The following is a 22,464-nucleotide window of genomic DNA, read 5'->3' on the forward strand; positions in this document are numbered from 1 at the left end:
GGGGAAACTGGGAAAGGAGAAATTCGCATGTAAATAAAGAAAATATCTAAAATAAAAAAAAAATATCATTCCAACCATGATCACCAGATTTTTACCCAATCTGAGGAGGTATATAATAGAGCATATAGACTAAAAGGCTTGTATTGAAGGTTGAGTTTTTATTATGTTCAGACTTCTAGTCTGAGGGTACCAACCAGGCATAACAAATGTACTGCTCTACTACGTGAGCCCTGGTAAAGGGACAGAGTTACTTGTGGATGTGGGGTCCCACAGTTTAGTTCTTTCTCCCATTCATGACCACGTCTCACTCCTCACCATTTCCAAGTGTATTCTGTTCATAAGTGAAACTTGGTGGAGGCAGAGGACAGATGAACGCAGACAATGCTAGTAAAGCTACAGAGCTTCTCTTTCTGTAGTGCATTAAATCATTAATTACCACTTTTAAGCTGGTGACAGGAATGTTGTTCCAGTTGCTCCATGGGGCATCTCACCTTTGCTTGCCTGGAATGAAATAATAGTCCCCTTTCCCTACCCAACTCTTCATCCCTGTCCTCCCCTTTCACTTCTTTTTCTTCCTCCACCTCTCCTCCATTACATTACTCCACTCCTATTAGCCCACACCCACCTTTTACTATAGAAATAAGCTAGTGTTGCTCTCAATCTCATCACAGAAGCTTCCTTTTGTAGTTGTTGGTAGTTAACATGGAGACTCATGACTGTCAAAGTGTTGTGAGCAAATGACCATGGGGTGCTCAGTCCAGAACCTGTATCACCTCCTTTAAGGCCTAGGGAACATGGTGGAAGATGGAGTGGAAAACGATACAAGAGCCAGAGTTTGGGGAGAGATATCATGAAACAGTGTCTTCTGAATATGATAGGGATGAATTCACTGCAGCTGTGGTTATTATCATGCTTAAGGGAAGGGCTAGTGATGCCCTATATGTCTCTGAGGGTTTATGGTTCAAAAGAGAAGACCTCAAAGTAGGAGGGGATTGTTGGAAAGAAGGCTTTTGATGGAAGAGGGGATGAGAAGATATGAGAGTAAATGCTCCAAACTCAGTACGGCATGTATAAAATGTCAAATAATAAAAGAAACATGTTAGGCCACTTGCCAGGAAATCTACAGCAATACCATGTGATGTTTCTTCTTACGTCATGACTTTCATTTTCTCCACTCCTCCAAAAGTCTATATTTCTGTCCTTCAAAGCCTCACTGCAGTCTCACATTTCAGTTGATCTACTGCACATGGCTTCATGTGCACATTGAAATGCTGTCTTGATAAACTCAATAGCCTCCAGTTTTTTGCTGGCCTGTCCCTACCTCCTAAATCTTGGGATTACGGCACTGGGCCTGGGCCATGCTTGACTTACCCCTGATTCCCTTCGGCTTCTGAGATGGTCTCCCCAACACTGTCACTCTACCACCTGTCTCTAGCTCTTTTCATTGATCATAATCCTACACAGGCGCTATTAGATTTATAATGGAGTTCTTTCCCAATAAATCCATTGTAAATTGAAAGCACCTTGTCAAAATACATCTACTACGACTAACATACCTCTTCTATGTTAAGTATTCTCAGGATACCTATGAGCCTATATTTGTTCCAATTCTGAATATCTCAGGTAGTGGGCTGAAACAATGTTGCTTCTGCTGTGACCTCGAATATGGCTTAATCTGCTCAGCATGTCAAAGGTTGCATTGCATGTTGCTATCCCAGGGCAAAAATACAAATTCAGAACTTAAGGAGTGGTTCTATTGAATATACATTGCTTTCATATTATTACCACATTGAAAAATTAAAATGAAGGCAAGTTGGATTCATCTCTATGTCTTAGAACTCATTTAAACTTTCTATGCTCCTCTTCTACCCTACATAGCACACAGTAAATGCAAAGCCTGGTTATAGGAGCATTGAAATTTTCAGGTTCCACCAGACCAGATATAGACCATGTAGTTAAAACAATAGCGTGGACTATCTCAGAATGTGCACTAGAGAGTCCCGTGGACAGGTGTGAACAGATATAAACAATGAGATCTCAGGTGTATCAATGGCCCCAGGGGCTCTGTGTCTAAGAGGTCACGATTGACAGGTTCCAAAATACACCCCATCTTCCATGAAAGTATCTTTAAGAAGCTGTGATCCTTAAGGCAGTGCAGACAGCCAACAGTAGACATTCACTTTTCTCTTTCCTAAAATGGCTGGGTATGAGTGTGAAAGAGGAAGAACTGGAATTTAGGTGGGGAACAAGGAAGGGAAGTTGACAGAGCCTTTCCCTATGGCAGGAGGAAGAAGTGGGAACCAAGGGGAACGAAAATTCCTCTCTACATCAAGGTAGAATACTGATGACTGCCTGCATGTGTACATCCCACCTAGCAACATGAAGAAGTGTTTGTACTGGGAGTGACACAGAAGGTTCTGTAATACCCCTGAGGGGTCATGGAAGTAGGGGAAGGGACAGCCCAATTGAATCCATTTAAAATGATGCTAGTATCTGGACACATAAGCTTGGAGAATCTAGGCCTTTATTTGTTCTTCCCCAGGGAGTATGCTTTTTCTTTTGCAGCCAGCCCTAAGAGCTATTGACTAAAGGTTGCTGTCTTCTTCTTCACATTTTTCCCCTGTCTGAGCCCAAATCCTTTTCTGGAGAGAGGGGTAAGTTTTTCCTTCTTTGTAAATATTCATTCAGCATGCAACACATATTTGTTGACCATATGTCTCAGAGTCTATCAAGCCTGGACAGGGGTAGGGCAGAACAATCACCTAGGGTGCTTATAAAAAGGTTGGTTAAAGGGCTCTACTCCCACAGGCTTTATTACCCAGCTCTCCAGTGGAGTGATAAAAGGCTTCCCTGAGGCAATATTTTGGTGCAGGGTTCTTCAATCCATGCTTGAAGTACTATCTTAGAGTTCTAGGCACTGGAATTAGTGCCTAGGCTGCCACAAAAATCCATGCATGTTTTTTTTTTTACCCTTAAAACACAACAGTTTATTCGGATAGTCAGTAAATCACTGACAAATGTGAGCACAAATTTCTTTATTTGGTGGTATTACAAACATAGGGCGGTAATAGAGCTAGTGTTAGGAGGCTAGAGTGGGGTGGGGGAAGGTAGAGATACATACATACCTAAACACATACTCTTACACATATAGGGAGAGGGAGTGAGAGCGAGTGAGTAAGAGAGAAAGAGAGAGAGAGAGCAAGAGTGAGAGAGGGGAGAGAGATGGGAGGGAAAGAGAGGAGAATAGTATGCCTAGAAGATTTTTTTTTTTTTTTGAGAATGATGATCAAGAGTTCCACCCAGGCCTAAGAATGAAGGTATGTTTGCTCAATATTCTGTGAACTGTGTAAGAACCAGAGTTGATATAGTCCTTGAAACACATCAAACCCAACCTCACTCTTGATAAGTAAGGAAAATGAGAAACGGAGCCTGGAGAGCTGGATAAATGCCTTGCTCAGAGACAAAGGTAGCACTGTTTACCTCTATGGTTGGATATATCTCAAGCCAAGAAACACTTATCCCAAGAGGAGACTTCTACTGGCTTAGACTTCTAGAGACTGCTCTACATCAAATGTTAAAATCATTATGAATACAATATATGTTTAAATGAGTGAAATAACTTAAAAGACCTGTGAAATTTTCTTTCTGAAGAGCTATTTTATTGAAAATAATGCAAGCAAGCAATCCCTATGGTAATTTATTATGTTGTAGCTTTTGACTATAAATTATTAAAACTGAAAAACGTCATTGGCACAGAAATTCAGTTGTGTATGTATATATCTTCATTTGTTTAGACAGCATCCATTTACCACGTCTGTTATGTTCCTGGATCCTAGCTTTAGTGTCCTGCTTCCTCATTTGAGTCTTAGTGGGAGTCTCAAATGCATATATAAGACCACAATTCTATTTTGTTAGCATTTTCAGTTAAAAAAGAAAAGATATCAAATGATAAGTCCCCACTAGTGTTCATAAAATCACCAGCATCTTGATCACCACAAACCTATAAGCCCAGTGACATGAGTGTTACTGGATAGATATTTAAAACAGAAAGATTGAAAAGAAAGCCAGATAAGCATGGACCCTGCTAGGGAAATAAAGCATGCTACTTTTTGACTTCTTGCCTTGGCGATTCTAACTGCTGTTCCTTCTGGTTTTTATATTTCCAGCAGAGTGTTGCAGAGAGCTGGAAGTTTTGACTCTTGATGGATCTGAACCACCTCCTTTCACTTTGGCTGGAAGGAACTTTCACAAGAATAGCAAAAGGTTAAAAATAGCCTAAGTTGTTTTGTAAAATAGCTAATGTTTTACCTATAATATTGGAAAGATTAATGGTTGCATGTGGGCGTTGTAGAGCTAATGAGGACAAGAGTACGTGAAGCCCTAGGTCATTCAACCTTTAGCGAGGCACAAGAGAAAGAAGGTCTTGTAACCTGCCAGTATTCCTGCTGCTGGGGAGTCTAGACTATCCTGGCAGGACATCTATGGGGTAGGTGGAGGGGCTGAAGAGGAGAGAAGAAAGGGGATGGATTAAGAGAAATGAAGTAAATAGCTCTTTGGATCCCCCAGCTACAGAGTCATGATGAGTGGCCTTGAGCACAGGAAGTTTCCTGCCCAGGTGACGAAGGACACTAACTAGGCAGTTCTTCGTCTAAAGCTTTAAAGTCATCAGTCCATAAACATAAATGAACACAGTAAAAACCCTACTTGACCTTTCACGGAGTACTTACTGTAGGCCACATGTGACCTCTTCCCATCCCACACTATGGGACCAATGAGAAGTGACAAAGTAGGCAAAGTGATGCTCCCTTGGGAGAACTAACATTATGAATGCTAAGGAAGTAGTTGTAAGTATGAAGATTATTACCAACAATTTATACAATTAGAGTAACAGACCCTCAGAATCCCAAAGCTGTGCACAGCTCAGCTGCTCAATGAAGGACAGGCATCCGGCCTTTCCTTCTTTCTAAATCTCGGAAGTAGGAACCTATCATGGATGTACTTAGAAACAGTGTAGGGTTGAATTCAGTACCACAGAGGTTTGGGGTCTTCCTGTATTTTAATTGTGACCACTGGAAACTTTATCTAGTTCTAATTTTTAAACATGTGGAGTTGTGCAGTTAGATGTGGGGTTTGCAAAAACAAAAATAAAAACTTAATGATAGTAAAAGTTTTCTGAATGTACAACAAACACATAATGAGTCCAAGTTTGTGGCTGTGCTAATCCATGCTGCATCATATGACTTCTGATCACAGTAGTACACACTGGACTGAGGATGACATCATGTCACAAGCCACCAATGAATGCTGCTCCAAACACACTAGCTCAGAATCCAGACTGCTGTGTAATATGAATTGTAGTGTTTCTACTTTACATACAATGTTTCTGGCTCTTCTGGAAACATGAAGTTTTATATTGGAAAACTAGGACTTTTAATATTTTCCTCAGCACATAAATATCAAATTAGTATTTCTCTAGAACATATTGTGTTGGAATGTTTGATTTTAAAAATTATTTGAATTGCTGAATTGAAGTTTATGAATCTTTTGTTAAGGGAATATTTCTTGGGATTTTGATATAATTTTAATAATTTATAAAGTAGCCATAAACATACTTCTGTCAGTTTTTAAAAATTTCACATTTATGCAAAATGATTTCTCAGTACTTGTAATTATAAAAAATAAAAATACAGGTTAAGTATGAAGGCCTTTGAATATAGTCAATATCTTATGGTATCAAATAGCTAAAATTTAATTATTAATGCAAAAAGTAAGCACATTTATATTATTAGTATACAAATTTGCTTTCATCTTTAATAAAAGGTAAAATTATAATCCAAGGAACTGTTTCAAAATACATTTCTTTAGCATTTATTATCAGTAATGCTTGGTTCATATATTTGCTTTTATGCTTATAATTCTGGGATTGCAGAAAAAAAACGTGTGTGTGAAAAGGGGTCATAAGTGAGTTGGGAGAGTTTGAGAAGCTTTGACCCAGGCTTTCTTTGGGAAGGATATCACTGCTTGGTACTATGGCCAAAAGGTGTTTTTTAAAAAATTTTAATTAATTAATTAATAATTAATTACATCCCAAATTCTGCCCCGCCCTTGTTGTGTGTAAATTTAAAAAACACTCTGGCTCCTTTGCCTAGGACTTCAGACCAAGCTCCCAGCTTAGCTCAGAGTTCCACTGCCATCAGCCTCATTTCTGATTTGCCTCTTCTTCCTGGCTCAACTCCACCAGCTACTGCCCAGGGAAAGCCAGGAGCTGCAGTCTGAGCTCTAAGGGCTTCCTCTTCCTCCCAGCTAGCTTTGCCAAGCTGCCAACAACCGCCCCACCTTTCTTTCTCCTGCTTGCCTTAGCTCCTCAGAAGAAAAAAACACTAGACTGCTTTATTATTTTAAAACCAGCCAGATAACACAATTGTTGGTCAAAGAATCTCCTGCCTTACCTCCTCAGTACCCCTGGGGGACACATGCCCTACTGAGGCCTTACATAGTTATTCATGCTGCTCCTCCCAAAGCTTGGCCTGAAAACCCCTCTCTCTTTTTGTGTCTCTTGTCTTCCTCCTGGGACCTGTAAGACCTGCCTCTTTTCCTTTGCCCAGTAATTGGCTTCTGCCTTCTTTATTGACCAAATCAAGATTCAATTAGGGAAACAACACCTCCCTACATACCCTCAGTTCTAGTCCTGTCTTCCAGAGTTCCCCCTCCCAGGTGCCCTCCTCTTCAACTCTGAGAGGGTAACCCTTTCTCCCAGTGCCGTCCCACCCCCCAGTATCCTTCATTCACTCTGGTGCATCAAAATCGCTGCAGGAGCAAGATTAGGGGCTTCCCAGAGGTGTTTTTTAGAACTGGATCCTTTAGAGAATCAGGAGGCTACCTGCCATCCCTTTATAAGAAGATGAGAAAAGGAGTTCTTTTCTTTTTTGTAGACTTAGTTCTATCTAATATCTTTGCTAAAAGTTAGGCCGTAAGTCCTAAAAATCAAAAACATTGAAGCCAAATAAGTACTTTTGAAATGTAATGACTATGTGTTTTACATTTTTGCTATTATATTGAATATTAATATAAATATAATGTCTTCTCAACTAGATTCACGTACCTGGAACATGGAGGATCATAAGTTCAAAGACTGCCTGAGTACAGTGTGGGTTCAAGACCATTCTGGGAAAATTAGGAAGAGCCTGTGTGTTCTATATTCTAGAGGACTTCTGTTTAAACCCTGGAATCTTTTTTTGAGACAGAGTTTCTCTTGGCTGTCCTGGAATTCACTCTGTAGACCTGGCTGGCCTCTTGAACTCAGAGATCTGCCTGCCTCTGCCTCCCAAGTGCTATGATTAAAGGCATGTGCCACCACTGCCTGGCTGACAAACCCCAGACTCTAAAAAACAATCAATCAATCAAACAAACAAACAAACAAAAAACCCACAAAAAACAAAATGAACAAATAAAAAACCCCACCCATTTGATAGTAGTTTTTCTTGTAACTTCCCAGGAAAACTGTGATCTCTCACCAAAATGTCCAGAAAATAAACAACCTTAGAAACTTTGCTACTTCTCGTGGATCTTTTTACTTTCCTCTGGGGGAATACAGAGTCTTGTTTCAACCAAAGACTGTGTATAAAGGTGAGTCCTGGCAAACATACTAATAATTAATGTAATTTTCAAAAGGCATAAGAGATGATGTGCTTAATCAATTATAGTTAGTGGATGAATCCTGTTGGAATTACTGTAAGTCTTTTCAAACCCAGTCAACCAATGATGAAGGCTCCTGCCCATTAGAGGGCACTCATAAACTGAAGGAAGAAGCGAGGGGCCTGCCTGGAAGAGCGTGGACATGTCTACAACCCTCATGTTCCAGGGTGTATAGAATCTTGCAGTACTTTGCTTGGGGATCAACTGGTGAAGACTCTCATACACAGTGGCAATTCTTTCAGATGATTCCTGTATCCTCTTCAGTCTCTACATCCAGTGCCCTCTGTTCATAGGATGCTGAGATCATCATTCACTCTCAATATGAGATGGTTTTCTTGGAAAACTAAAAATCAAGTCTCTATTAATGTCCCAGATCTGTTTCTGCCACACTATTAGAAAAATCCTTTTATGTTCTTTCTTATAAAAGTTAGGATCAATTCATAAAAATGTGAAGGATTCATCAGCTTATCCTAACAAGATCTGGTATTCAGACTCATGATAAAACAGCCCTTCATTTGGGTTGTATTCTCATAGTCAACATTGTCAAAGAACTGACTGGAAGGGACAGTGCTGGACTCTAACTTATTTATCTAGTCAGTAAATTTCCCAATGTTTGCTGTGTTCCAGCCAGACAACACAAACAACAACTTGTATCCCTAAGAAACTTAAAATCTAAATGATGGGAACAGATGAGAAACAACACACATAAAGAAGACAGAATAGTTTAAATCATGAAAATTGTTAAGGTGAAAAATCAGACAGAGAGAGAGAGAGAAAGAGAGAGAGAGAGAGAGAGAGAGAGAGAGAGAGAGAGAGAGAGAGAGAGAGAGAGAGAGAGAAGAGAAGAGATTGTGGAATTATAGGTAGAGGACTGACTTGTCAACCAGATGAAAGGACACAGTACTCTGATGTGGGGAAGAAGCCCAGAGGCTGAAGTATCATGTTTCGCCAGCAATATGGTAGAGACATTGGCATCAACTGCCTGGCATCCAGGCTGAAAAATCTGGAATGGAAGGAAGGCAGTAGTGTGGAGGGAAGGGTTTCTCCTGAGTAAGGTGCATTCTTTGGCTGTCACATGGCTGATTTTCCCTACTAGTGATAGGTTCTCTGGACTTTCAGGTAGCCATGTCTTCAGTGCCTGTGTGACATCTCACCTCTGCCTTTCAGAACTCTCTGGAGTTTGCTCCATTTGTTCTGGAATTGTTTCTGTGGAGAAGCTGAAGACAAACTCATCATGTGTCCATTCTAAATGACTTGTTTCTGGTGCCTGTCTGCTTGGACAGACAACATTTAAGTTTGGGGACCTGCCTCCTTGAGCATTCAGCATTTTTCCCCAGAACATATGTTTTAAAGCTGATTCAGCCCTTTTTTCATTGATGGATATTTTTTCTATGTCTTCTTGTGTTCTCTTTTGAAACTCTTCTAATGTTTATGCAGGACTAGAAATCTCTGTGTTCCAAGATGTTTTCTAGCTTCTGGGATCCATGGGGTTTACTCTAGTTTCCTTGCAGTGAGATGTGTGGTTAAGTTAATTCTGTTTCTGGCAGTATGGATTCTGTTATTGACATTTTAAGTTTATTAATTATTTTTCCTATTAATCTTTTTAAATGTCATCATTATTACCTATAATGTATTTTTGTAGGTAGTGGATTTCTTTCTTTTTTTTTTTAATGCCATCCATTGTGATCATATCTTTGAGGTAGTTTTTACTGATTTTGTGCCCTCTCTCATTCTCTTTAAAGAGTTAGTCTCTCCTCTAGATTTTCTCTTTCTTTCAGAGTACAACCTTACCTGTACTTTTCATCCTTTGTTCCTTCATGTGATAACTAGCCTTCTATAGCCTTACTTATACTTACATGTGACTGTATCTGTAAGGATAGTAATTTGTGTCTCTGCCTCCATCCTTAGCTACATACCTGTAGCCAGCTAATATATCAGGTCTAATGCTGTAATAATACTTATCCATCCATTAGTCATCAAAATAGTTCAACAGCTAATTTATTGGACATCTAGTGAGTACCAGGTTAAAATTGTTGTCTCTGTAGAGTTTCCACTGTAATGAAGGGAGACAGAAAGTAAATGATAAGTCTATGCAGACTCACTATGTAATATGGAAAAATGTGTCGTAAGGCCAGGTGATCAGGTTACCATGGGACATTAGAAAAAACTGAAGGTAAGGTAAAGCTGGATATATTTTTGTATAAGAGAACCATGGTTACTTTTCATATTTATAACACTGTTACAGTGTTAGGTGGCCACTCTCCTTTGCAAGTTCTCCTGAGTGAGCCCCCTCCCCTACCTCTCTCTCTCTCTCAAATTTTTCATGATCATGTGGCCCTCAGGGTTCAGATGAAGGCTGGGGCACCCTGTGGTTTGAGTAATGAAGTGGAGAAAGGGGCCAGCTGTGACTTTGGCCTGCCAAGCCCTTATTGCTCTACATCTCTTCGCCCTCCCTGGTAAACTTTAGTTATGGTTTAAGTGGATAATCCCAAACTTCACATGCTGCTATAAGCTTAGTCCTTGGTGTCAACAGACAATGGAATTTGAAGGGAATGGGTGGGGTGTGTGAGGTGCTTATGTCCCTGAATGCTCCCTTGAAAGGGACTCATTGAATTCTTTTGAGACCCTAGCAAGTTTCCTTGGAGGAGGGTTATGACAAACTCCTTCATATCTTACCTGTCTTGCCCTGTGATCACTGCCATATGTATGCAGAGTTGGCATTGTGGCATCCTCTCCATGAGGCCTTCATCAGAGACCAAATGGATCAGGCCACTCTATCTTGATTTTTTAGCCTTCAATAATGTCATTAAATCATCTTTCCTTTACAGAGATTTTGTTGTGAGAATAATAACAACAACAAAAAAAATGGATTAAGGTAGGTTACCAGGAGCTCTCTACACCCTTAGATAAAGGATGGGAAAAGGCAGGGTGCTGATGAGAGACTCTGAGGGGAAGGGGTTTCTGTCATGGCTGGCTTCCTCAGTGACTGCAGACTCATGTTTGGATTTGTGTGGTTCTGTGAGATCACAACTTTCCCGCTTTCCCTCTGAGTGGGAGGGCAGAACTCAGTGCTGTGCACATGGCATTTAGCATTGCTCTTCATTGGCATCGCAAAGAACAAACTAATAAATATCAATTTCCTCATTTTGAAAACAGTCCACCTTAAGAGGGCTGATCCTCATTTTGGTATGTAAAGGAATGAAATATGAGTCTGATGATTAAGTTTGTGCTTATGGATGACCACTTCCTTTGTGTTAGAGTCTTATAAAACAAAAATGTAGATATTTGTGCATAAACCCACTTGTCTTTATGACACAGTAGGCCCTTTCCTGAGTGTTTACAATGTTTTAAAACTTACTTTGACTACTTTTCAACCCTGGAATTTGCAGTGTGTTTCTTCTTAATATTTTGGTTCAATGCACAGATCCTTACAAATTTTTTTCTTTTTCTTTTTTTCTACCAACTGTAGAAAACTGTGAAGTATTGCATGGGGGGGGGGGTGGGCTGCAAACTCTGTATTGCCCTAGATTCTGGCAATTCAGAATGAAGGTCCAACAGTAACCTTCACTTTGTCTTCTCAAAGGGTTACAGCAGTCTTTTGTTATTCGATCACATCACCCAGAAGAGCTAAATTCTGTACCACCAAGCTGTCACTCCACCTACAAAACCCTGTTTGAAGTCAATGGGGCTCTGAGCACCAAGGAGCCAGCACAATATAGGAGAATTGGGCTCCATGCACTCACAACTACAAGCTGACACACATATATGCATTTATTAGCTGCTAGGAAAGGCTTAAAAGGCCACAGCTTAGCTACCTGATGGTGGCTCCTGAAGGAGCTATACAGAAGAAAGGAGTGTAGGCTTTCCCATTTATGTAAGTCACATCCTGTGTCATGTCACTAACTCATACAGTTGTTGGATAAAAGTCTACATTGTTCAGGAACAGTAACCTTGTGAAAATGACAAATGTAGTCTTTTCTCCATGCTTTATGCAATTAAAGTGTTAACCTTGACATTATACTAACTTTTAGTTTTCATTAGATGTCCTTCAGTTTGCAAACCTGAGGAACTTTTTTTTTCCTAGCATGTGTGAAGTATCTACAGTGAGGCACCCACTTTCCTGTCTGAGACAGCATTATGAGTAGTCATTGGGACTTGGCTAGCCCAGATGGTAGCATTAGCTTCTGTTTGAGATTTCCTTCAGTTTCTATATTCCTCCCTTTTTACATTAACTTTTTTCCCAAGATAGACCATGTCCCATGCTACTGGGTGGTTTGTTTGATGGAAAGGAGATTGATAGAGAAGGCTGACCCTTCCAACATCCAACTGGAAAGTAGAATCTCTTGTGGCATCTCTTCATTCATGGAAGGTTCCTGATTTCTCCTTAGAGAAGCTTCATTGTACCACCTGGGTCTCCTGATTTTCCCTGAATGTAGCTATCTTTGTATTTCTCTCTGTAGTCTGTGACCTGCCACTTATCTTTTGCTCTTACGTTTAAAGAGGACATCCTTATTTTTGTCTACATAAGAGAAACTAGCCTGTAACGGAGGGTAGTTGACATAGAAAGTGCCTTTTAATGACTGGTTGTGTTGCACTAATATCCTTTCAGAAAATCTTCAACAGGCAGTGAGCTGGTAGGTACAGAGCCCTTCAGTGCCTCTGAGAAATGTACCCTCATCCCCAAATATCCATCTGATGACATGTTAACAGTTATTTGTGGGTTTTTTTTTTTGGTTCCTATTCTTGTCCCTACCTCCAACTCTTCTTTTTTGGTAAGGCAACAGTGGAAGTGGTTATGGGCATTTATTTGTGAAGACACTGGGGATGTATTTGGTTCAGGTTTAGTGGGATACCTTTAAGTTGGTGCTGGATACCTTGGTAAAGGAAAGCATTGTGCAGTGTTCCTACTACACATCTTTGTGATGTGTGTCAGCATTCCCAAGGTGGCACTTTCACTGGAGGATGGTGGGTAATGGAGGCAGCACTGGAACTGTGCAAGCCCATAAACTGTTGTGCATAAAATTATTCTGTCGTTTTCAACTCTAGCCCCTAGCATGATAGTAGGGATTAAGGAACAGATTAATCATCACAGAAGGATCCTTCAAAAAAAACTCTATAAACATTGATATAATATTATTTTCATTATCTGAAGAGGCATTGGAAAGGTAGTAACCAAAACTACAGGCAATATGGAAGGGTATGAGAGATTATGTTGGTGGATTTTGTGATGTTTCTGGATCTTTCAACTTTTAAGCTTCTGTTTTGCTATAAGTTTTCTTAATTCTACAAATACCTGATACCTAATCTTGACAGATCCCTAAGTCATATCAACTTCCATTACTTTAACTCTAAACCTGCCCATACAGAAAGGATGTAATTTACTTAATTAAACAATTTAATTTACTTAACAAAAAGGTATTTTAAAGGTGATGAAGTACTACTTATCTTTTTATGTATGAACTAGTAACAGGAAAGGCTTACACACTTATTTCTTCTTGAGTACACCCACTATACAGTCAGTGGTCTTGTTGTGTTAGCCTTAACACAAAGGTCATAGAGAGGGCAAGTCCAATTTGGACTCTAATCTTCTTCAGTTATTTCAGGTCTTTAGGAGCTTGTTTGCCAAATACTTGACCCTGTTTTTCCATTTTTCTGTCTTTTCAGGAAATGATCTGTGATCTTGGAGCAGCATGGATTCTGCATAATGGTGATCACATGTTCCAATTCATCCTCATCGAGCTCTCAAACCTTCTTGGTCAGTGGTGTCTTTTCTTGAGACCTGCTTTTGCACCTCTAATGGGACCAATAACAGTGGCTTTTGTCTGTTGCTTATGGATGTGACTTGGTTTTCTCAGGAATCACTGCCAACATGGTAGCTGTGCCATGGTAACATACAGTCTTCCTCTGGATTACCTTAAGTGAATTTTAGGAACTGCAGAAATCAGTTCTTCTGAGGCTATTTTACAACTCCAACTGTGGGTCAATTGGTCAATCTATTGGACATCTGAACATCTTCAAATATCTCATTTTTGCTAACTTGCTTCTAACATATCCCCTCAAAATGCCTCAAAACAATAACCAAAGCTATATAAGACAATTAACATTGAACAAGGAAATAAAGGAAAATCACTTAATTCAACTTGAATGGAAATAGCAAATAAACAAGGGCCGCATAGCATGGAAACTAGAAGCCATCAACTCCAGTTTAATAGAAGTTTCCTAGTTCAGGAATCAACATGGACAATGAAGCTTCATGCATGCGAGTAGCATGTATAAACAGCATGCCTTTCTATTATGAACTGAGGTGTGAACTTTCAGCTATTCCTGCTGCCATAATTCCCTGCTATGGCAGACACTTATTCTTCTGTAAACACAATCCCAAATGAACTCTTTATTTGATAAGTGGCCATGATCATGGTGTTTTGTCACAGCAATAGAAAGGTAACTGATACAGAAGATGGTACCAGGGAGTGACCTGTTGCTATGACAGAACTAACCATGCTGTTGTTTGGAGGGGTGTGGCAGACTTTGGGACTTTGGACTAGAAAAGTAACTGAAGGTTGGAGTGTAATGGACCCTCTTAGAGGGATGCAGAAAGACAGTGCTGATGGCAACTTGTACTGTGAAACTTCAGCTCAAAAGGATTCAGAGAGCAGCAATATTAGCAACTAAGCTAGGGACTTTTCTTCTGATATTTTGGCAAAGGATGTGGCTGATTTATGCCTTTGTCCTAAACACTTGCCTGAGGTTAAACTTAAGCAATGAACTAATTTCTTTGGTGGAAGAGATTAGACAAACTAATACTGACTCTGACGTGGGATTATTAGTAATCACACAACACAGAGAATACATATATGCCCTTAGTAAACACCTTTATTCCCAAACAATGAAGGGAAAGTTAGTTTGTAGACGGAAATACCTATGTTTGAAAGTGATGTCTAATTGAGTGGCAGACCAAGTGAGGTATCAGAGAAAGATTTGACAAAATAGGATATGCCCAATTTTCACAAGAACAGGGAGGAAATGTAAGCTACCTAAGATATCAGTGCAGAGAGAAAGGCAGAGAGAGAAGGGGGAGGGGGAGGGAAGGGGAAAAGGAAAGAGAGAGGAAGGGGAAGGGGGAGGAGAGAGAAAGAGAGAGAGAGAGAGAGAGAGAGAGAGAGAGAGAGAGAGAGAGAGAGAGAGAAAGTAAGAGAGAGAATGAACAGCTTTACTGGGATAATTTTATAGAGCCAGGTTGAAGAGAGAATAAGCGAGGCACAGTGAAGGCAGAACAGACCAGAGAATGAGAAGGAGACAGAAGATTAGAACATATGGCCAGAGTTAGTCTGAGGCCAATCAGAGCAACTCAGGAGAGACCATATTAAACCATTCAGCTTGGAGAGGAGTTTGAGCCAGCTGAGTCGAACCAGCCAGCCAGAGCTCAGAAAGAGCTAGAAAGGGTGAGCTTATTCAGCAGTAATCTCAGAGGCTGAAAACATTCTAGGCCTAGATAAGATTGTAGGAATTCTAGAAGCTTCCTGGACTTGACCTAGGTTTGCAGCAGAGACAGTAAGCCTCAGAGACAACAATTACTTCAAGCAAATAAAAGATACTTTATAATTTTGGGCTATTATATGTTGGAAATATGTAATTCTCTTTCTTTCTTCCTTCTTGGTTGTGAGTCTAGCTTTTAAGAGTGGAACCATCTCTCTAGTGTATAATTTGATTTTTGATTTCACAATTGGCTGCTATTAAGAAATTGCCCTGAGTCTCAGAAGAGCATTTGGATTTTAAATAATGTTGAGACTGAAAGACTTTTTGAGTTGGATTACATTTGTGTTATGATATGGCTGTAAACACACAAGGTTTGGGTTAGGGAGTAAGATGTGATGGTTTGAAAGATATTGAATGAGATGTTCTCCATAGGCTCAGATGTCTGAATACTTACTTCCAACTGGTGGCACTGTCTGCATGGGTATAAGAAGTGTGGCCTTGTAGTTGAATTATGCCACTAGGAGAATGCTTTGAGGTTTCAAAGATTAAACAATTCCCAGTTCATTCTCTGTACTTGTGGTTCAACATGTGCTCCCCTTAGGTGTTCTTGTCAACATGCTTAACTGCCAAAAACATGGCTACAATGCCAAGAACACTGAATGTACAACAGAATACAATGATAAGTTTCAGAAAGAAGAATTGGAGACTCTCAGTTGGTTTCTTAGAAGTGTGATAACAGTGGTAGGGAGATTTAAGGGGAGGGAATGTGGGTTGTGGAGATCTAAGCTTAAGTCTTTTAACAGTAACTGTTAGTTTTCCTTATTCATAAACAAGCTAAGTGGTATCTACCTGGAAGGGTATTAGAAGAATAGGAATAAAGCTCTGGGTACATTGTTAAATAATGGTAGCTCCCCAAAGAATGATAGGATTATCTCCTTAATGGGTTTATGCTACTACTACTGTTCTAAGGTCATTGCCTTAGACTCATCAGTAATAGGTGCTTTTATATGCAAACAAAAGTTTATTTTCAACAATGCTAAGTAGTTACTTACTAACTAGAAGTTCTGGTTCATTTAATGTGTTGGGTACTCATTATTTGTGAGCTTGGTTTCTGATTGTTAGAAGCATGAGAATTTCAAATATCCTTCACATTTATAAGATTTAAGGGCCTGAATTCACAAGTATAGCATTTATTTCTAATACTAAGCAACTATAGAGAAAAAGAAATGCATGAAAAATAGTAATAAGGGTTATTCTCTAAAGAAAGGAAATTAGGTCTGTCCTTCTAGGGTGGTTAATGAATTTACTGTTCTATTCCAAAGGGGGAAAAAATCTTTGGAAGCTTTCTAAGAGCACACTTAGCTCATTTCTTTTTTCTTTTATAAATATTCAGTGGAAATAATGTACATGAGAATGCAAGGCATCAGGCTTTGAGTGTTCTTAGCACATGGAAGACCATTCGTGAAGACCTGTTTATAGCCCTGCGTTTTCAGAGAAGTGTAACACCACCAATTTACAGCATGTGTTTCTCTTTAGATGGCACTTGCAAGTGTGTCTTATCACCAGAATTGACCGGGAAGAGGGGGAGGGTGTTCTAAGCATCTCCAGATGTAAATATGACAACTGAAAATCTCAAAATTTCAATTTTGAGTGCAGTAGCCATTAATAGAAAGCCAGAAGATCCAAGGATACCCAGACACTTGTCTCACGGCAGGTAATGTCCCCCAGCGTGGCAGAAATATGTTTGAGCAGTCTGGTTTGTTCTGCCCTCGTGCTAATGAAGCCCAATACAGAGTACTGTTCTGAATTTCATATTACACACTATGAGCTAAACACAACAGAAGCACATTTTAATTAAATGCATTTTGATTTAGATACAATCCAATTGGCCATCCAACAGGGCCACATTTTTAGGGCTTACCTAACTACTGCGGCTTTTCCTTCTCTTCTGGCAGCTTCTTCATCCCATGGTCCTCCTCCAACCCAAGCCCATGAAACCTAAACTTGACCTATGCCTCTTCTGCCCAGCTATTGGCTATTGACATTTGTATTAATCAATCAGAAATAATTTAGGAGCAAGGTCACTAGCTACTGGCTGTTGGCATCTGTTATTTATCAATCTTAAATAATTTAGGAGCAGACTCACTTGAGTCTACATGCAGAGTCCAGGTGTTGGGGGCCCACATTTAACATTACAATACAGAGTAAAGGACCAACCTCAAGAATTGATAAAAAGAAATCTTTATTTATAAGATTTCTCTGTATGTTAAAGGCACATTCTATTCTGCCATTTATGTTGCAACTATTTTCTTCTGTTATTTATCTTTTAATTTTTTTAAAAAATGAAGGTATGCTTACATGCCAAACCTTTGAAGATTTTCAACATGGGTTCATTCTCTTTGACTTTAGTTTTTTAAATGCTTAGTTACATTTGAGATTAGATAAATATCACTAAAGGGTTTGTACAGGGGTATGACATAAAGAGTGAGTTGCATAAATTAATCTAATTCCTTATTTGGGATAAAGTGAATTGAAACGAAAGAAGAACAGGGTTAAATACAACAATTTTAGTAATTTTTAAAAAAGTAAATAGCTTCATTCTGTTCAAAAGAGAACAAAAATCCTCTTTGGCATTAAAGGTTTGCTGACAGGAGGCATGTCCATGCAGACATCTTGATGGGAGCTGGGTCTGCCAGAAGGAACAATTCCCTGCAATTTAACAATACCTTGCAAGGTCAGAGAAATACTCAAGGAACCGGCTTGCTTTCCTACCTAGACACCCCAATGGATTTAACAAAATCTATGCCCAGCTTTAGCTTTATTTCTATCAGTTTCCAACCTTTGTCCTGGGTCAGCCCTACTCACCCTCCAAGCTGCTGAGCTGCCTGCCTCCAACTGTGATAAATGCCTAGCCACCTTGTGGGCAGAATGCTCATTCAGCCTCCAGGTAAACCTGTGTTTCCCTGATTTGCAGATTGCTTTTGTACATGAGTTTAACTGCTTTTGCTTTGATCTCAGCCTTGTTTATGATTTTCTTGGTTCACAGAAACAAGAAAGACCTGAACCAGGTGCTATGTGAGTTAAGTTTCTTAAGTTAGTTTTTTTTTCTGGGAAGTATTGGAGAAGTACTTCTTTAGAATTAATTTAGCTTCTCTCTTTCTTTCGTACAAATAGATCCCATGTCCATTCCTAGATCTAAAGTTTGAAGAGACCAAGTCATGCTATGTGTGTTTTGCGATATCTTGCATATTATAATCAATCTTTGGAGTTTGGTCCCATGCTGACCAAAGAAGGAAAGTCAATCTAATCTCCAAGACATCCTTCCACCTTGTTAAACACTTTGCAATTCCCTTTGCACCTTCCAACAGCTGCAGGAATGGAATATTATAAAAAGATACAGGGAGAACAATGGTAACCTGTGAATGATGGGTGTTTCTATCTACCTTTATACATTAGCCAATGGAACAATAGCAATGCAAAGCTGACTGTTGGAGCTATGTCTCTGTAGTTTCAACCACTAGTCTTTTGAGCAGAGTGCAAGAGCAGTGGTTGTTTAATGTGACCAACCCAACAACCACAGATTTATTTAGGAACTTGTCAGACAGCCTTTATCTTGGACCAACTGCTAGGAAACTCTGAATGGGCCTCAGAAGTCAACATATCAATGCACCATCCAGCTCAGATTTTGCTAGAGAAGGCATCTAGCCAGGTAGAACTCATATGTAGTCCTCTAGGTTTCAGTTAGTCATTACCTTGTACTTAGTGCATGTTTCCTAGGTATGCAGTTCTGCAATTACTTAATTCAGTCTGGCTGAAAAAGACTCTGACAAATGTTCAAGGTACAAAAAAAGAAAGGACACAAGGACTCACGTCCCTTATGAATGTTATTCAGATTTGACTCCAGTTTATTGATTCTCGTTGTTTCTTTCACATTAAGACAGCTGTAGTTATGGAACGTCCGTGTGTCTTGTGCCATACCAATCACTATGGCACTCTGAAAGAATGGGCTCTGGTGGCCCGACAAAATCCTCGAATTCAGAGAACAAATCCAGAAAACATCTGGATAGAGTTGCTGCTGGGAGAGCAGAGGGACCTTCCCCAGGCACTGCCTGGAAGACCTGTGCTCATCCATATCTTATTTAACATTTCCATTAGTGGCTAGAGAAAGGGCAGAGAGGGACTGGCTACCAAGACAATGACTGACTGACAGACTGAGGATGCAACAAGTTCATGATGAGCTTCGAGTGCTGAAGTAAGCCAGACAAGATAACATATAATGAAGAACAGTTAGCAACCAATTTTTAAACTCACACTCACAGAGAGGCACAGGAACATACACACATACACATGCATGTGCACACACATTCACATGTGCTTCTATAGGACTCTTTGAATAAGGATCCTTGGGGCACAGCATAATTCCTTCTGGTTCAAAATAAGGATCCATGGGTAGCAGGGTCACAGCAAGACACACAGTTTATGCCTTACAGAGTCTGATGACAGTGACCAACAGTGAGTCCATAAAATGATGGGGTTGGTCTAACTTAATGCAATCAATAAGAAAAACAGAGCCTCAAACAAAGGTAGTTTAGGAGCCCCTGTATGCAGGGCAGACAGATCCTATGGGGGATATTTGTGTTCAGTTCTGGATGGCACGATTGACTAGGGATAGTGCACAGAATTCCATCACTTATTCTGATGCCAGAGGACCCCAAAATGGTTGAAACTAACATCCCTACAATGATATCAATCCTAATTTCACAGGATAGGTAGAGAATGAGTCCTCAAATTGTTAAGTGGACACTGAAAATAGCATTGGACATTGGGCTGGTCTCTGGTACGACTGACATAGCAGAAGAGGCAATTGTGGAGGGCAGGGAATCAGAAAAGCAAAACTATTCTCTACAGCATTACATCAAAATACAAAGGGGGCACAGTTTCCCTGTGAAATTAAGGACAGTTCTACAGATGAGTGTTGTACTGCACACCTCCTGTCCCAGTACCCAGGAGGCAGAGGCAGGCAGATCTCAGGAAGTTCAAGGCCAGTCTGGTCCACATATTGAGTTTCAGAACAGCCAAAGCTACACAGTGACACCTTGACTTAAACAAAACAAAACAAAAACAAATTAATACAACAGCAAACCCCTAACAAGCAAAACCTTAAGACTAAAACCAAACCAAAACAAAAATACCCAAACTAAAATGTAAACCAACCAACCAATCAACCAACCAACCAACCAAACAAACAAACAAAGACAAAAAATAGTACTCCAAGAAAAAATGACCTCTGGTGGCATAAGCCTTCTGGGGCCTTTCAAGAAGACAGTGAATAAATATGAAGTCATTAGGTGGCCTTAACCCAACAAGTTTGATGGTCTCATAAGAAAATAAAATATGGACAGACAAAGCAGAAAAATGGCCACCCACAACCCAGAAAAAGGCCTGGAATATGTTCTTTCCTCATGGCCTCTCAGAACCAACTCTGCTAACACCTTATCCTCGTGGGTTTGCCTTCCACCTTGTGGGAGATTAATTTCTCTGGTTTTAGACACTCAGCCCGAAATGCTTCGGTACAGCGGTCGTAGCAAACTTATGCAGATGTGAAGTGAGGGCTGAAGGTGATGACTGTCTCCAGCCCTTAGCATTCTGCCATGAGTACGGGGTCTTGGTTGTTAGTTCTTCTCCCAACGTGGCTATTTCTCTATGAGACACTTAGCATTTGGAGACACCTTCTAAAATCCCTGATTCTCCTCTCCAGCATCCCACTACCTCTCTGATCTTCGGCCATCTTGGTATATCCCCTATTAGTTGCTGTGTTTCCTTTGCTCATTTAACTGAATTCTGGTCTCTTCGTCATTTGTCATTGTTTCATTCACTGTTTAGTTGTGCTATAGAGACACTTTAAAGTTTTATATCCTCTGTTTCTTGTGACATCTGGGTGAAGGATAGCATTGCACGCTGGCCTTTAAGAATATTATTAGTGCCTGAGATGCTCATTACTGAGCAGTCGCAGGTCTGGTTCTCGCCAATGTGGTTGGCCTTTAGGCAGGGATGCTAGACTTGGCTTCATAGTCAGAAGCAGGCCAGCTCTGAAGGACTGCTGCAAAGGCAGGCCATGGTTGCTGGGGAGGCTTTGTCTCCTGGCTGGCAGGATAAAAGGCCCCAGCTGTCGGGCAGCAAAAAGCATGCCCAGAAGGAAGCTGCCTGCAGCAACTGAGACCCTGCTAAGTTAATCAAGCTTGCTGCCCTGTCTCCCTTGCTGATAATTTTCTAAGCTTTCCCTGCCACCGTGGCCTGGAGAACAGTAGAGAAGCTGCTCTCAGACAGGTGCTGTGCAAACTCAGGACAACGGAGCCTCAGCACGGCTTGGCTTTATGCAGCTGCCAGCTCGTGTAGTCAATTCCCAAGACTTTTAGAGTTCCGTTTTCAATGATGCATGAAGCCCATACCAAACTTGAAAAATTCTAACCCCTCATTATCTATTTAGTGCTAGTTCTCTGCCAGGCCCCAGCTGGGAAACTGACATATTTCTACTTGTTTGTATGTCTCAGAGTCTTCACGTGTTATCAAATGCTGTGGACACAAATCAGGGATTGGTGTCTATTAATTTTTTTGTTCTTTCTCTAGGTGGATCCAAATGTATATCTATCAAGGAATTAGTAGACAAGTTGTGCTAGTTATTTAAGAAGATGGAGAAATATGTGAAATTTACATTGAAGATGAGCACATCACCCCCTGGCAGGACATTCCAGAAGAGCTGATGAGGAGATTGGGCAGGATCTTGCTCACATGGCTAAGAAGTTTCACAGGGGGGACTACCTGGAAGCGCTTACTAGAAATCTCTGTTAGCACGTACACTTTTACAAGTCTGAACTTAAAAAGGCAGGTGTGAATGCCACCCTTGCCTTTTAGACTAGTCTGTGACTGTGTGTGCTCAAGCAGCAAGAACTGGCTTTCTTACTTTCTGATTTGAGTAACAGTGAGAGAGTAGTAGCTCAGTTTAAAGCAAAGCCATACAGTTGTTTTCCTAAGTCCACTGTAAGTTGAAAATAAATGTTTTTTTTTTTATAAAAATGTAACAATTAAGTTTATTTTACAAAACTTGCCTTCTCTCCCAATAAGACAGACACAATGTAGGTTGGCAGGATAGATCCCTCATCCTCAGGGGATGGGTGTTCAGTGTGGGTGCATGTCTTACAGAACTGGCTCCAATAGGTCAATGGATGTGGACCATTGTTTCAGAAAATAAATGTTTTTAAAACTCCATTTCATCTACCCAACTTACTCAACAGC

General features: G+C 40.2%; 1 protein-coding gene and 1 long non-coding RNA gene across 6 annotated transcripts in view; one reads left to right on the top strand and one right to left on the bottom strand.

The window, feature by feature from the left end:
- The window catches only part of Pou6f2 (POU class 6 homeobox 2), a 523,027-nt gene that overhangs the window by 144,402 nt on the left and 356,161 nt on the right, over positions 1-22,464 (bottom strand). The gene's annotated exons all lie outside the window — the stretch shown is intronic.
- Positions 2,565-22,078, top strand: LOC116081750. Its single transcript, XR_004114991.1, has 6 exons — positions 2,565-2,654; positions 4,167-4,263; positions 7,496-7,626; positions 13,360-13,450; positions 16,708-16,885; positions 21,799-22,078. It is a non-coding gene; the product is annotated as an uncharacterized LOC116081750 (long non-coding RNA).

This window comes from Mastomys coucha, unplaced genomic scaffold (genome assembly GCF_008632895.1).
Source record: "Mastomys coucha isolate ucsf_1 unplaced genomic scaffold, UCSF_Mcou_1 pScaffold7, whole genome shotgun sequence".
Classification (NCBI taxonomy): domain Eukaryota; kingdom Metazoa; phylum Chordata; class Mammalia; order Rodentia; family Muridae; genus Mastomys; species Mastomys coucha.